Here is a 14,404-nt window from a genome sequence, read left to right as displayed (position 1 = left end):
GAAGTAATATCAGGGAGGAGACATATCTCCAGGTTACAAAAGTAACAAAAGTGGACCACATTTTGGTCAAAAGCTTGTAGTACCAAATTTAGCGATGGCCAGTGAGTTAAAAATAATCGGCGATGCAGCGATTATTCAGGTTGAAAAAAATAATCGAACACGACTCGATTGATTCGGTGAAGATCAGTCGATTAACCGATTATTTCGTTGTTTTATTTTTTTGTGAATCGGTGTATTTGACAGCCAAATTTTGTAAATTTCAGTAGGTATATAGTTTTAATAGAGGAGAAGTTTGTTTCGATAATTTCACTTATTATGTCAAATAGGTATTTAGTAAGTAAGACAACGATAATAATTGATACATTAATCACGTAAATTGATGTTTTATTACGTCGATTATCGGAGTAAAAAACAAAAACCGAAATTGAGGAAAAATAATCGAGTCGGTCGATTAGTCGAGTTTGAAAAATAATCGTTTATACTCGATTAGCCGAAAAAAAATAATCGATTTAATCGAAAATCGAATATCTTTGGTCATTCATAGTACACTGAGAGAAATTTTTAGTTCCGGTTACCACTCAGTCCTTAACCATTTTCATTTTTTACCACAATTGAAAAATATTGTTCTGGGTAGAAAATGAAAATTAGTTTTCTAGCTGTTACCGGAAAGTCTAGTATTACGATCACTGCTGCTATATTTTCTTGTAACTGTTGCGAAAATTTATTGCTCGTGCAAGAATAAATTATTGTTAAAGCCTTATTGAACTAAAAAAAAATAGTGCAAACCTCGGAATTTGATTTTGCGTTGCAATAACCAAAAAAGGATCGACGATAGCGGAAAATGGTTAGGCGTACCTCGTTTTTCGTAATTCCAACAATATTCAAACAGTTTTTTAACGATACCTGTTTTACTCAATTTTTCTAGTTACTGTAACAAATGAAATTTTTGTTTGTACCAGTAGCGTTATTCGCAGCGCTGCCATCGTTTGTTGCACTGCGCCTGACGGCTGGTAACGTAAATAATCGTCAAACTTCTACGCGCGCACATTTCCGGAGCAACAAGCGAAACTAGCGCAGCGAGTGGCGGTATCGTTACTACGACTTTTGCACACGAATCTGTTCCACTTTTGCCATGCGACATAGCGGGGATATACGTCTCCTTCCTAATGTTACTCCTTACCCGGGGATCGTTTTCTCGATCGTTAGATCCCTCGATCGTGTGCACGCGCGCTTTCGGTTCCGAATTTCTCACAAAGAACTTTGTTGCAATCCGCGGGAGATGGCGGCGGCGGCCGCGTTTTTTTCTTCACCCGCACCGCGGTTCCGCGTATAATATTATACGTAACCACAAGCACCGGTCAAAATATTCGTCGCGGTTCTTCGCCCGCGGTTAATCGGATCCCGAGATCGGCTTCGGAACTCCGTTCATAAACTTGCGATCAAGTTTTTGCCCCGATCTTCGACTCACGAGGAGATCCATCGGCGAAGCTGGGAACGAACGAGAGAGAGAAAAAGATGGAGACAGATAGAGGGAACGCAATGCCGGAGAGACGGTGGACGTTTAAACGTTCTTTTAACGAGCATTAAAAAATTAAACATCTTTTTAGCTCGCATAACAAATCGCAAGGTGAACCTTACACGGGAAGTTATTACCGATCGCCGTGCGCATATCATACCTTTTCATTCAAACGACGGCCTCTTTGATTCGAGCCTCGAGGCTGCGGGACGCGTGTTTCTCCTTCCAAATATCCCCCAGATCTCGAATTCGATTTTTCTTTTCACCGTCCTCTGAAATCGGTCATATAAATTCCACGTACCGCACGTTTTGCCAAGCTTCTAGAATCCGCCTTATACGTACATACGAAGAATACTCCAACGATCGACAAAAATATTCCCTAATTGTCCGGTCGCCTCCGTTTCGGTCCGTCGAATCGTGCAGAAGATTATCGGATACGTAGGTAATTTGTGGAACTGTATTTTGACGGTTTTTTTCCCCTCCTTATTACACCTGCTCGAAATTTAAGCCTATGAAAATAGTTTTGCAAATCGCTTTCACGCGTACAGTTGTATCGATAAATATTTTCATATTTTCTGAAATTATTTATCAACGAACCGTTGTAATTAAAACGTTCAATTTATTCATTTTTTTTTCTCACCCCAACAGAAATACACACGGTGTCTTTGTAGTTTTTTATTTCACTGAAATAATTCTTTCGAGAAATAGTCGCGTCGCAGTGCAGGGTACAATATCAAATGACACGTCTCGGGTTACGACGAAACAGGTGTCCGCCTCTTGATGGCGATTACGTCAACCAGATATAAAGGCACCGTTCTTCACAGTAAATTTATTCACCTAGGTATCGAGGAGTGGTTTCATGCATTACGTACAGCGATAATTCGAAATAAATTTAAGAGAAATAAATTCTAATTCAACAGGATAATAAAAAACTTTTATATCGATAGTCAATATCGTACATCCTGCGTCTTTTTATTCGACAAGTGTGAATAATTAATTCACCAAAAAGTATCGACATAGTTACATTACCTGACTTATTATTCTGTGAATAAAACGACTGTAAACTTTTATAAACTTATCAAGTAGCCAGGTATATTATACACATACATGTATACAACTCGTCTATCTGTGTATCTATCCTACGTCAGAGTGTGACATGCGAATGCATGTATTTGAATATCATTTCGTCCCGACTAGCCGATGAACAGACCGATTTAAACTTATTGGCCACACGCTCAACCTCGCGTTAATTAATTCCTCTAGCAAGATGTTGTTTCGGACCTATATATTACGTGAATAGATGTAAGTATACCCTAGCGCAGAGGCTGTAGATGTGCTTTTAATGAATTATTTTTATCTTGCGATTAGCATGATCGAACCACAAACGGAAATTTGCAAATCTCTCGACCGCTCGCTCAAACGATTATCCCAGAAATACTTTATTTGAAAAATAAATCGGATCAATCATTTACGAAAATTGCATTAACGTTTTGTATTTTACATTTGTACAAGGTACAACACTTGTTATCCAGTTGGATGACATGTAGATGCTTAGATTAAATAAAAAATTCAGAACAACGCAGCGGGTACGTATTGAAACTCGATGACAAGAACGAGTTTTGTTAAAAAATTGAGAAACATTTCTCAATCAAAATTCATTCCCATAATCGTGAGTACTCTTGATAAAATAGAATTTCTAAAATACATTTACCGATAATTCAAGGTGTCGATAAATACATTTTAATTCACTGCGTCAGGTATAGAGTGCTGAAAGATAAATAAAGAAACAAGAAGGAATAAAATTATTATTTTTTTTTTACCCAAGTCACAACGAAGAAGAAAATTAATTCGACATAGGAATTCTCATCAAGGTAAATTGATTTTATCACGGTTTCAGTCTCCGCCATCGTATTCTCGGGATGTATATATATATATGTATACGTATATATATATATGTATATCCGTTACTCGTGACAGAAAAAGTCAGGCAACGCGTTTGACGCGACATGTACGTGTATTCGACGCTAGTTACCAAACATCCGTTAATTAGTCCAATTAGAATGACGATACGATTGCTTCTAATTAATTCTGAGAATGCAAACGAAGGTCCGGTCGGAAGGAGCAGGAGGAACGATGATTGCTTGCGTATATCTGGAGAAACGATCGCCTCGACGCTCCGAAACGTCAACGCGACGTACGCTTCTTGTACGCACCTTGATCGGTAAATAAATAAATAAATGAATGAATAAACGAGCAAAGAGTAGAAGGTGTGCAGCAGGCATGTCGCAGACGGTGCCGTGTGTACGAATGTATGTAGGAATTTACCTACTCGTCCCGATCCAGGAAATCGTTGACATCCGATTTTACGGTCGAGCATTCGATCGATGCTTATAGCTTATAGGCTGCCTTCCTGCAGATTAAACCTGGCCAATTTATATGTATATAACGCACGGTCAAATTGTTTGTTGAGATTACTATTCCGTGGCTGCGTGCCAGGTGCGTGTGAACCGCTATCTGAAACCCATAACGCACCGACTCGGAACTGTATAACGTGTACAAGCTTTGTCGAGAGGAAAGAAGAAGAAAAAAAAAAAAATAACAAAATGATAAAAGATTACAGTACGTAGAAAAGGAGCAAAAACGCTGAACACGAACTCGGAATTACAACCGCTTGCAACTATGCGCCGTCAACATTAACACCTTATATACTTACTACCGCGGTTGATCGTTGAATTTCGCGAAAGATAATATCCCGCCAAGTTTATAGTCCTGAGAAGAGATGGATACTGCTTTGCATGAATTTACGTAACTATTGATTACGCCAGCACAGCTATGTGTATATTCCTACGGCTGTAACTTGGCCTATAAATGCACTTTAAATACTCCGCTCTCGGAGCTTAGCTGTATGTACGTGAGAAAAGTGTTACAACTCGATGAGAAATCGTTACACCGAACACGCGTTTTCCTATGCACGTATAAACAAGCACTCGGTAGGCGGGGTACTTTGATGCGAACACTCGTCGCTGCGCTGCATGTTAAGTATTTACCTAAGATCGATGTAAACGAGTTTGTTTAAATTACGCAATTTTGTAATTATCGACACAATCGTGGACACGGGATGGGCACGATATAAAATCGAGCTTGCACAGCGAGAAAATGTTTCATTGAACCGCGTTGAGAAGCTGTTAATGATGTGATTCGTTTGCCGGAGTATAATATTCCGATAATTTCAATAGAGATACGTATCTTTTATTATCTTAATCAAGAAAAATCTCAACCAGCCTGAATAATCGAAATCAGTTTATCATTCGACGCAAATGAAATTCAATTACCTAATTTCATACGAAACCAATAAATAGCTTTGCGTTTGCTGCAGTGAGCTGTAATTGATTATTTTGAAATTCAATCAGCTCGTTTTTTCTTGCTAGTTTTGGGGATTGAAAGATCGTGCCGGACTCGTACGAACGAATTTTGAATACCGAAAAGACGTGCTCGCGTAATTGCAACTGTGTGCAGCAGCAACCCGATAAAAATGCTAAACGAAGAGCGGCAGTAGCAGCATCGCGGAGATATGTAATTTAAATTTTGTTACGGATTCTTTATATGCGTAAATGATAAAGTGGTAAGCGAGTCATGTAGGAGTAAAAAAAAAAAAAAAGAAAAATTACGCACCGAAGTCAGACGTCTTGCGTATAAGGTATACTATAATACGAAAGGATCGAATTACGTTTAATCGGTTTTTTAATGGCCTGACCCGGTTGTGGCTTCTACATTCATGTAATTTTACGCATTTTAAGTATAGTCCGAGGTAATTGTTATGTTTAACCGAAGAAGCAGCGAAGCTCGTCGCTAATTCTCGATTAAAAACGATCATCGCAATTCGCGTGCGTTTATAAAATATACCTACATCGATGAGTACGGGTATCGATATATATATATATATACATATATGTATATATATACATGTACAATACAGAAATTACGTGCAAACTGATTACCGAAAATATATGGAGCAGCATTTTGCGAATCGTGCAACGAGTTAATGTAATATACTTTGTTCCTTATCCTCCGTTCGGTTTCTTTTTTCCCTTACAAGCGTTTTGTTCTCTTTTTTTTTTTCTCATTCTCGCTTAGCCGCACGGTTGATCGACTGATTAAACGCACCGTGTGCAGGCCTGCTTGCTTACTTAGACACGCGGACCGATACGCAATAGTAACACGTATGCAAAACTTGCTCGGGCTACAATCGAAGTCGTTAATTGTCAGTCTGATTCAATCTCGAAACGGCCAAACTGAATTCGCGTCGTTAGTTATTTTCGCACCGGCGAAATTGTCGACGGGCCCTGTCCAAATATTCATTTAATGAAGACGAGGCGACGAAGCAGCGAGTTTTCAACCTTCGATTTACAGCATTTGTAGTGAAATTATAACCGCTAACGATTTATTTATTCATTCAATTTATCTAGTCGCTTCATTATTAATCACAGCAGCTGTTAATCGTGTTTTTTTCCGCCTGATTCTCGCCGGATAAAAAAAAAAAAACCCACCGCCTCCGTTACTCTCGCGTTATTTTTCTTCTTTTCTTTCTTTTTCTTTCAACCGCGCAATTCGTCCGCTGTAAGAACGGATACGCGTTTCAACTCGGTGTAATTAGCGCGTTTGGACAGTTGTAATACGTGTCACCGATTCTAACCGTCCTCGATACATGCGTGTAACGCGTTACACAGCTTTTTTAATTGCGTAAGTACACACGGGGACTGCGCCAGGCAATCTAAACGCTCGTTATAATTTCCTATCCGATTCACGTACGGGTACGGTGTGTACCTTTATAACCCATGTTGTACCTACTCGCGGTATCGAGTATCGCACGCACGCACGCACGCTTCGCGTTACACGGCATGCGAAGGTAGTGAATTAAAATAATTATTTCACCCTACGGAGCTCGTCGCAATTTCAATACCTACGTAATTCCCTTCGGCTATCTGATTAATGTTTCACGAAATATCCGGGCGCACCTGAAGAATGAAATTAAAAAAAAAAAAGAACAATAAATTAAAAAATTGTAAAACACTTCTTGCATTCTATTGTTTTATGATTTCAAATTTTTTGTTCTAATCAATTATACGGTCGACAGGAAATTATTGTTTGTAACTACTTGTGTGTAAATTTTAACCATGCAGGTTTAACTTTGAAATTATGGGTGTTGGTTTCAGGCCTACATTTGTAAGGGCGACGAGATGTTACGGCAATAAAAATCAAGGCTCACGGTGCGAAAGGGAAACAGGAATTAGATGGGTATGTATGTGTAAAGTTAGCCCGAATCAGGGTATTTAAGCATGAATATTAGCATGTTGAATTTAGCACGCTGTTTCACATGTACCTACTTTAAAAGTAATCAGCCGTTGGCTTGAGGATCGCGCGGATCGCGTGTTCGCGTTTTGACGTGCGAACAGAACAACGGTATGTAAACCGTGGTGCGGTTCACGTGAGTACAAAAGAAGCCACGAGTCGAATAGCACCGTTCAATAAAATCGCTTCTTAAGGAGGTTTGTTGGCCAAAAATCGATGCTTCTTATTGACTTTTGTTATACGAGATAAAGTCGTACGTTGAGTATTTATCAAATAATTTTATTGGCAAGCTACGAAGGTCTTTGCAATGTAATAGAAGCAACATGATTGGGATGTTATAAAATAAAATATTGAACGATGCCGACACGATAAAACTTGTTGAAAGATTCAACTAGATTTTTAAAAATTTCAAAGTGGTATGAAATGAAGGATCTTTGATTATAATTTGGATATTTTCTTTCTTTTATATGATTTTGAATAAATATTCGTAGATTTTTCAAATATAATAAAATGATAAGTACTCAACATGCGACTAACCTCCTTAACCCTTTGAATCAGTCATTATTGTACTGAATCAACTTTTATAACAAGATAGTTTTCTATGGTTTTTTGGGTCGCTGATTATGAATGTGAAATCAAATTTCTCAAGTTCGGGATGGCGGATACAATATGGTGGATCCAATATGACGGATGAAAATTTAGAATTTGATCGAATACAGTCACAAAATTCGCAGGGGTTTTCGGGGTCGCTGATTGGATTCGCCATACTAAATTTTCAAAATCTGATTTCAGATTCGTAATCAGTGACCCCAAAAGCTTACGATTTGTGTAAAACATGTATATGTATAGATAGGTAACTTTCTCGGATATGAATTATTCCTTCAATTTTCACGATCTTCATGAATAAATTTTTTTCTAACAATACACTATCCGAAGTAGCAAAAAAACCGTAAAGCAATATGTTTCAAAGTTCTTACTACTTAAGAATACTTACCACCACGACTCAAAGGGTTAAGGCTTAAAACCGTTGAAACAAGGAAACAAAAAATTTGATCTTACGTACGAAAAGCTTCACGAATTTTGGCACAAAATTAAAGTGGTTTTTATTTATCATCACGCGGGACGGAGGCGAGGTTTAGAGGTGAATTCAGCCCGGATCGAAGGACGGTCGAGGATGAGGGGCGACTTCTAATATCCCCTCGAGACTTTCGGATCAGATACACATTGGTGGGGTTCGGGTATCTATTCAATATGCCTCCATTATTTGGGAGGTGATAAGGCGCGTGAGTCGAGCCCCTTCGCAGCCCAACCGAGGTTCTTCGCGGGCAGAAACGACGCTCTGGACCAACCGGGGTGGCACCCCCATCACCCTCCTACTCTGGGGAGTCGTGCGATGAGCGATAGCACCGCTGCCGACGCCTCGCTCTATCTGCCCCCGAGATATTCCACCTTACCCCCGAGCCGATTTCAAGGGCGCAAGCTAGAGCAAGCTACTGTAAGCTACTGCAAGCTCTGCTCGCAATGTCATGTCACCGAAAGCCTCTCGACACGCTATCGATTCGAGCCGTGTAACATCGGCTGTAGAAGCATCAATTCATTGTTTCATTCGGAATGTTACAATTACGAGTTTTTGAGTATTCGACCTGGTTCCATATGTTCACGAAAGAAAAGGATCGATCATGAATTTAGATTATAATTTATTCGACATAGTGACATAATTTTTTTATTTCACTGATCTTGGGATTTTCTTGAACATGAGGTACATCAAGAGCATTCTTGCTCCTAGCCAGACCTGGTTCGGATCTTTTTGATCGAGAATCTTACAGTATTTTAACAAATGCATGAAGTCACTTTTTTCCTCGCACAAGTAGCGATATGATTAATTTTCTATTTTATGACATGTTACGTTTGGTATTATTATAGAATTGTGTTTTTTGAACAGTCTTATTTGTGCTATCGATTTTTTTCAGTCTTAACGGGATGTTGAGTTTTAAATAATTTTGCTGGCCTTAAACTGGGCTTATACCATGATATACTTATCCAAAGTAAAAATAGAGTGATATTTTTAAAAACTTTTTGAAACGATTCTCAAAATTCTTCGATCAAAGACGATTATTTTAGACCCAATCCGAAATTGAAACCTATTTTTGTTACATTTGTTTGACTGATTTCAAAAAAATAAAAATACCCAAATTAGCTTAATTTGGCATTTTTATCGGTAATTATTCGTTTTTGTACTCCAAGCGGATGATTATACACATGCGAAAATAAATAATCTTTGATCCAAGAATCTTAAGGAATTTTTTCTAAAGTTTCAAAAATGTCATTTTGGTTTGATCTTTGAAACTGTGTTTCTTAAAAAGAAATAAAAAAAATTAAACAGAGTTAGGAAAATCGTATAAAAAATTACGAACGAAATCGAAAATGGTTAAGGAAAATGATTTGTCGAGTTGGCGTGGAATACCTCATTTGGAAACTCTTTCAATTGCGAAGCAATCTTCTTTTCTGCTATATTCGAATGTAACAACGCAAAGTATGAATTGTTACCGTCCATGGTTGACATCGTACAGGTATGCGAAGTGTTTTGAAAGTGTAAAAATGAGCATATTTTTTGGAAACCCAAGAGCTTACGCGTACAACCATGTTGCGGGAAGGCGTTGGCCTTCCTTTGGTGCACCGTTGAGAACACGATGTAGTTTCTAAAAAGGTTTTCCCGCGATATCTCGGCTCGTATCTAGACGCCGTGCGCGTAAAAGCGACCAAGGGTGCGTGGTATAAGGGTTCGCAAGGGTGTGTGTACAAGTAAGGGCTGACAATGGGCCCCATATGTTTGCGGGGGTGTATATCGTTGCCTACTACTTCCCCTTGGACCCCTGGGGATTCCGGGGCCTCGATCAACCCCTCAACTCTCGCCGATTTTCTTATTCTTCTCTTCGTTTTTCACCCCCTGACACCCCTGCGAGATTCTCCACTCGCGGCTACAAGGCGTTGCAAAATACTCTTGCGAATACATGCGTGGCGCACAAATCGTTGCGAAACGAACTCGAAGTGAAAGATTTCAAGCATCCCGATCACTCGGAGCATTGCAACTCAGTTAAATTCGTACGAAAATATCATTATTGTAAATATTCGACGCTACCTAATAATTAGATATTCACGCGATGTTGTGGTTGTTAAAAATAATTGCCACATTTTATGCGGCAGTTCGCGGCACATATATTCTAATTTATACACACCTTCCTTGGGGAATCTGGGTCGTCACGCATACGATCTAATGTATAATCGTTTTATCGCAATCTTTTCTACATTTTCACAAAATGTTTCTTGTAGAGTAGATACGTGGTAAAAACTTGGTTAGAGCAAGCCTTCTTTATTAATTAAGCTCGTCCGAAAGGTTGTGTACATAGTTAAATCAGATTGCTTTATAATATACATAAAACAGAGATAAAATACATACTCGGCTCTCGTAACATCCCACGTATGCTAGTTTTTGGTCTTACCGTTAATCTCATACCATGCGTATACTAATAATATTTATATACTGCACATATATAGATGGCCATCTCACAGGACACACTAGTTAGGAGTACCTAATTATACTTGAACAGTAGATTTATTGTCTGACAGTTCCTACTTCCATGTGTTTTAACATCGTGCTACCGGTTTCAGATTTCACTAAGAAAAATTTGATTCCCTCGTAACCGTAACACAGACAACAATTCTATTCTTTCTCTTACTCGGAATAGAATGATTATAACCACGTTAATGTGAATGTGATCGGCAAAAGTTTCCGATTGGACCCTTATCGGGTATCTCAGAGCGGTTCGAATGCTTGTAGCAAGATCAACGATACTCTCTGAATGGTTTTCAGTTTGAGAAACGCCCTGTATTACATCAATCGAATTTCACGCTTGAGGGTAGAAATTTTTACCGCGTCTGTACCTTTCCACTCTCCGCTTTGCGGCTGGGCTGCCACAAAGCACAACAACTTGCTTTGGTTCCGCGATACCAGGCGAACGCTTATACTCTGTTCTTTCCTCCTGGCGAACTTTGTATAAAGAATTTTTCTCTTCCTTCATATTTTTCTCTTTCACGAAACTTTCTCGCTTCGAAATGAACTTTGATCCAAACATCGGTATCCACGTTGCGCGTCCAATTACTGTTGACGTTTGTTACACGATGATGCAATGATGTGATCATGTGATTATGTCTAAGAACACCGGTTGATCATTCTAGAATCGAGTGTTCACCTGACTTCGAGTCGACTCTAATTGCTTCTAATCACATGTGTAAGATCTGACTTAATATATACGTCATCTGTCACTCGGGACAAAACGTCATATTCGTCTGACGATTCCTTACACTGAAGGAACTATCATTTGCTGTAGTAACTAGAAAAATTCCGTAAAACAGGCATCGTGTATTTCTCTCAGTGTACCGATTTCTAGTCCGATCACTTTTCAGATTCATAAAGCGAGTCCTGATGTGTTCGCTTGTCGTAAGTTTGCCAAAATTTTAAGGAGCTGTGACGGTTTAGCACTAGACCCAGCAAACCTCGGACCGAAACGTCTGACGGTGTGTATTGGATTTGTTGGCGGTGTGTTGAACAAACGATTGCGGCGGTGCCTCCGGGAAACTTGAAGAACCGGGGCGTCGGTTGGTCTCAATACCCATTCTCCCGGTTCCGCTTGCTTCTCGCTCGGCGTTTCGGGCTTTTCTCCAGTCCGCTTCGGCAGCCGTTTCAAATGGCTCTACACCGCCGTTTCAAACTACCATTTACCATTTGGCTGCCGCTGGGGTGGTGTTGAAATTTAGGTAAAGTTGACGCATACATATAACGCTTTCCCAGAAGTTATTATACCCTCTGTATTCATACTCCTCCTTGGGCGTATGCCTTTTCCAAAGCCCTGTACGATTAATTAAATCTCACAACAGAATTAAACCCGATAGTTTACGCCTCTTCGTTCCCTCGCCGACACTTTCGCGATATATTTCTGTTATTGGATATTTATTCGACGATGTGGAATGCGGCTTGAATCTGCGATTATACTTCTTCGAACGATTCCAGTATCTGGCGAACTGATCGGGTTAACCACCTACGATGCGGAATATCTGATTCATTTTTCGGTCAACGGTTCGGCGGACCCACGCCCTGTTCTTTTATTTTCCCTCTCTTCCTCGGTATATTCTTTTTTCAAAAATATGTTGACGTTGCGGCAAACGTCAATCCGTTTTATTTGTTATACATAGTACGAGCGGCGCGTATACGCGCACGCATTTGAACAAACTAAAATCTGTTTCAGTAAACGGACTAAAGTAGAATACAAATATGTACCCAGTGATCGTCGAAAGACCTCAGCGCGCTTTGGTCTCCCTGCGGTCTCGCTGCCGATCCTGCGGTCTGTCCACATACCGTATGTGGTCCTTTACGCTTGCGGTATGCTTCAGGCTTGTCCTTCTGCCTCTTGACGTGTTGACGTTTCCAATCTCTTATCCCCCCACGCATCCCCCAACTATACGTAGTCGTGTTCCAATACTTCACATCAGTTGCAATCCCATTGATGGGCTTATAAAAATTCTACAATCACGGACACGGAATGACGGGATTACTTAAAACAAGTGATATTCGTTTGATTCAACTAAACGCGGTGAACACAATATTACTCACTCGATACCGCAAAATACTTTTGTTGGTTTAACAAAATTTAGACAGACGATTCGAATCGAGACAAATAAATATTCACATCGTCGCCCGTGACCAGACGTTTGGTCGATTCGATGACTTTTTTCTCTCAGTGATTTATACCCGTGAATGGTGTGGTTCGTGTATTGATAAAACCGATTCGCCAGCGAGCAAGAAATATTCAACTCTTTTCGCACTTCGTAAACTGCTGGACAAATCAAATTCCACTCTGTCTTTAACGACTAAAAATCACGAGACTACACCGCAGTGACGCCGGGAGCTGCTTCTTGATGCGCGGACGAACTCCTCATTAGCGTGACAAACCACGGGGGCTTAATTATCGCAAGACGGGTGGCCCAGACGGGGTCGTCGTGAATCCTGCGAGCGTAGTTTCGGCAGGAGATGAGCCGTCTCCTCCCCCCCCCCCCCGTGTACCCACCGACGGAAGAAAATCATTTGCAATTAGGCAGATCGTTGAATCTTATCGAAATATCTCCGGATCTCTGTTGAGATTGAAACAGTCGCGTCGGATAGTTTGAAGGGTCTTCGCAATTTGCCACAGAAATTTGTACCGACGGAATTGGCTTGCCTTGATCGTTCACCGAAAGCGCGGTGCGGGTATATCGAAGAGGTATTCTTCAACGATCAGCAAAAATCTCGGGAGTCTCAGAAATCAGATTCCAAGATTGACGTATTGGGATTTCCTGCCGGGCGGAATGCGCCTGGAATAAAGTGAGGCCTGATTCAAAGGGGGAATATATTTTGCGTATTATCCGTATCGTGGGAACGGAACCTGGACCAGCCGGGATTGAGGAACGCATACAGATAAGGTGACGCTCCGGTATTAATTGACGGGCGTCGCGACGCCGCCCCCCCTTTGGCCGCGTTACGAACCATGGTTATAAGGTCCCTTGCAGACGACCAGGATCCCTTATGCAGCCCACGCACTATCTGCATTCTCTTCTTGCGCGCCGCGCATTATTAAGTTTGATCGAAGCATTCCAATGAGATCCGATTGAATAATGCGGCCAGATTTTATTCCGAGGGAATCTGGTCTGCGATCTCTATAGACTGCGGGAGGGCATTGCGAGGTGGGGGTTGGGGGGTGGCAAGCAGCCACCCGGTACCGACAATACACGTATATACCAGCGAGCTTTGCTCTCTTATACATATACTTTATAGGCACGTATACGTATTTTGGTTAGCTATACATATACATATATATGTATGTATGTATATCGATGCCCTCCCAGAGTAAAACAATATTATACCTACCCACTGAATATTGAATATCAAATTGCGGCCTGTCTTTTCGCGAGGTGGGGTTATGCATATCAATGCAATTGCTCACGATGACATATAGGATATAACGGCGCTTAACTCGCTACTCCTGGGAACCCTTTTGCCTCGGAACTTGTATTTGTACTGATCATCCACCGGTACCGAGAATATTTATTCATTGCCGATTGGCCGGATCACCCTACGATGAATTTCTATCGATCGATATTTAATTCGATTCCAATTTTCTCCATGTTATTATGCTACGCTTTAAGAAATTTGGTGACGTTTTTTTGTTTAGATGACAAAGCAATTTTTCTGAATACTCTATTTGAGACACTGTGATCGAAATTATTGTGACGGAAGCGGTTCGAAACTCTGTCTTTCGGTTTTAGGGAAGTCAAAATGACTTGAAAAAAGCTTCGTGCAGGTAGATCGTGTGTACTAATTTCTATATTACGTACTTGAATTGCAGGAATTACATTGTGGATATATTTGAGTAATCCGATTTTGGAGAGAATTAAATTTTAGAAGAGTTTGAATATAAAACAGTGCAATAGGTAAAAATCTCAACGATT

At 40.3% G+C, this 14,404-nt stretch overlaps 1 protein-coding gene and 1 long non-coding RNA gene across 2 annotated transcripts in view; one reads left to right on the top strand and one right to left on the bottom strand.

Annotated features, from left to right (window-relative positions):
- The window catches only part of LOC124297463 (uncharacterized), an 89,370-nt gene that overhangs the window by 28,952 nt on the left and 46,014 nt on the right, over nt 1–14,404 (top strand). Inside the window, exon 2 of the long non-coding RNA XR_006906616.1 lies at nt 6,730–6,811. This is a non-coding gene — a long non-coding RNA (uncharacterized LOC124297463). The remainder of the gene's footprint in view (nt 1–6,729; nt 6,812–14,404) is intronic.
- LOC124297460 (N-acetylgalactosamine kinase) overlaps nt 1–14,404 on the bottom strand; it is a 73,964-nt gene that overhangs the window by 58,981 nt on the left and 579 nt on the right. The window lies entirely within an intron of this gene.

This window comes from Neodiprion virginianus, chromosome 2 (genome assembly GCF_021901495.1).
Source record: "Neodiprion virginianus isolate iyNeoVirg1 chromosome 2, iyNeoVirg1.1, whole genome shotgun sequence".
Taxonomy (NCBI): Eukaryota; Metazoa; Arthropoda; class Insecta; order Hymenoptera; family Diprionidae; genus Neodiprion; species Neodiprion virginianus.
The sequence above is the reverse complement of the archived record's forward strand: the minus strand, read 5'-3'. Positions and strand labels throughout refer to the sequence as shown.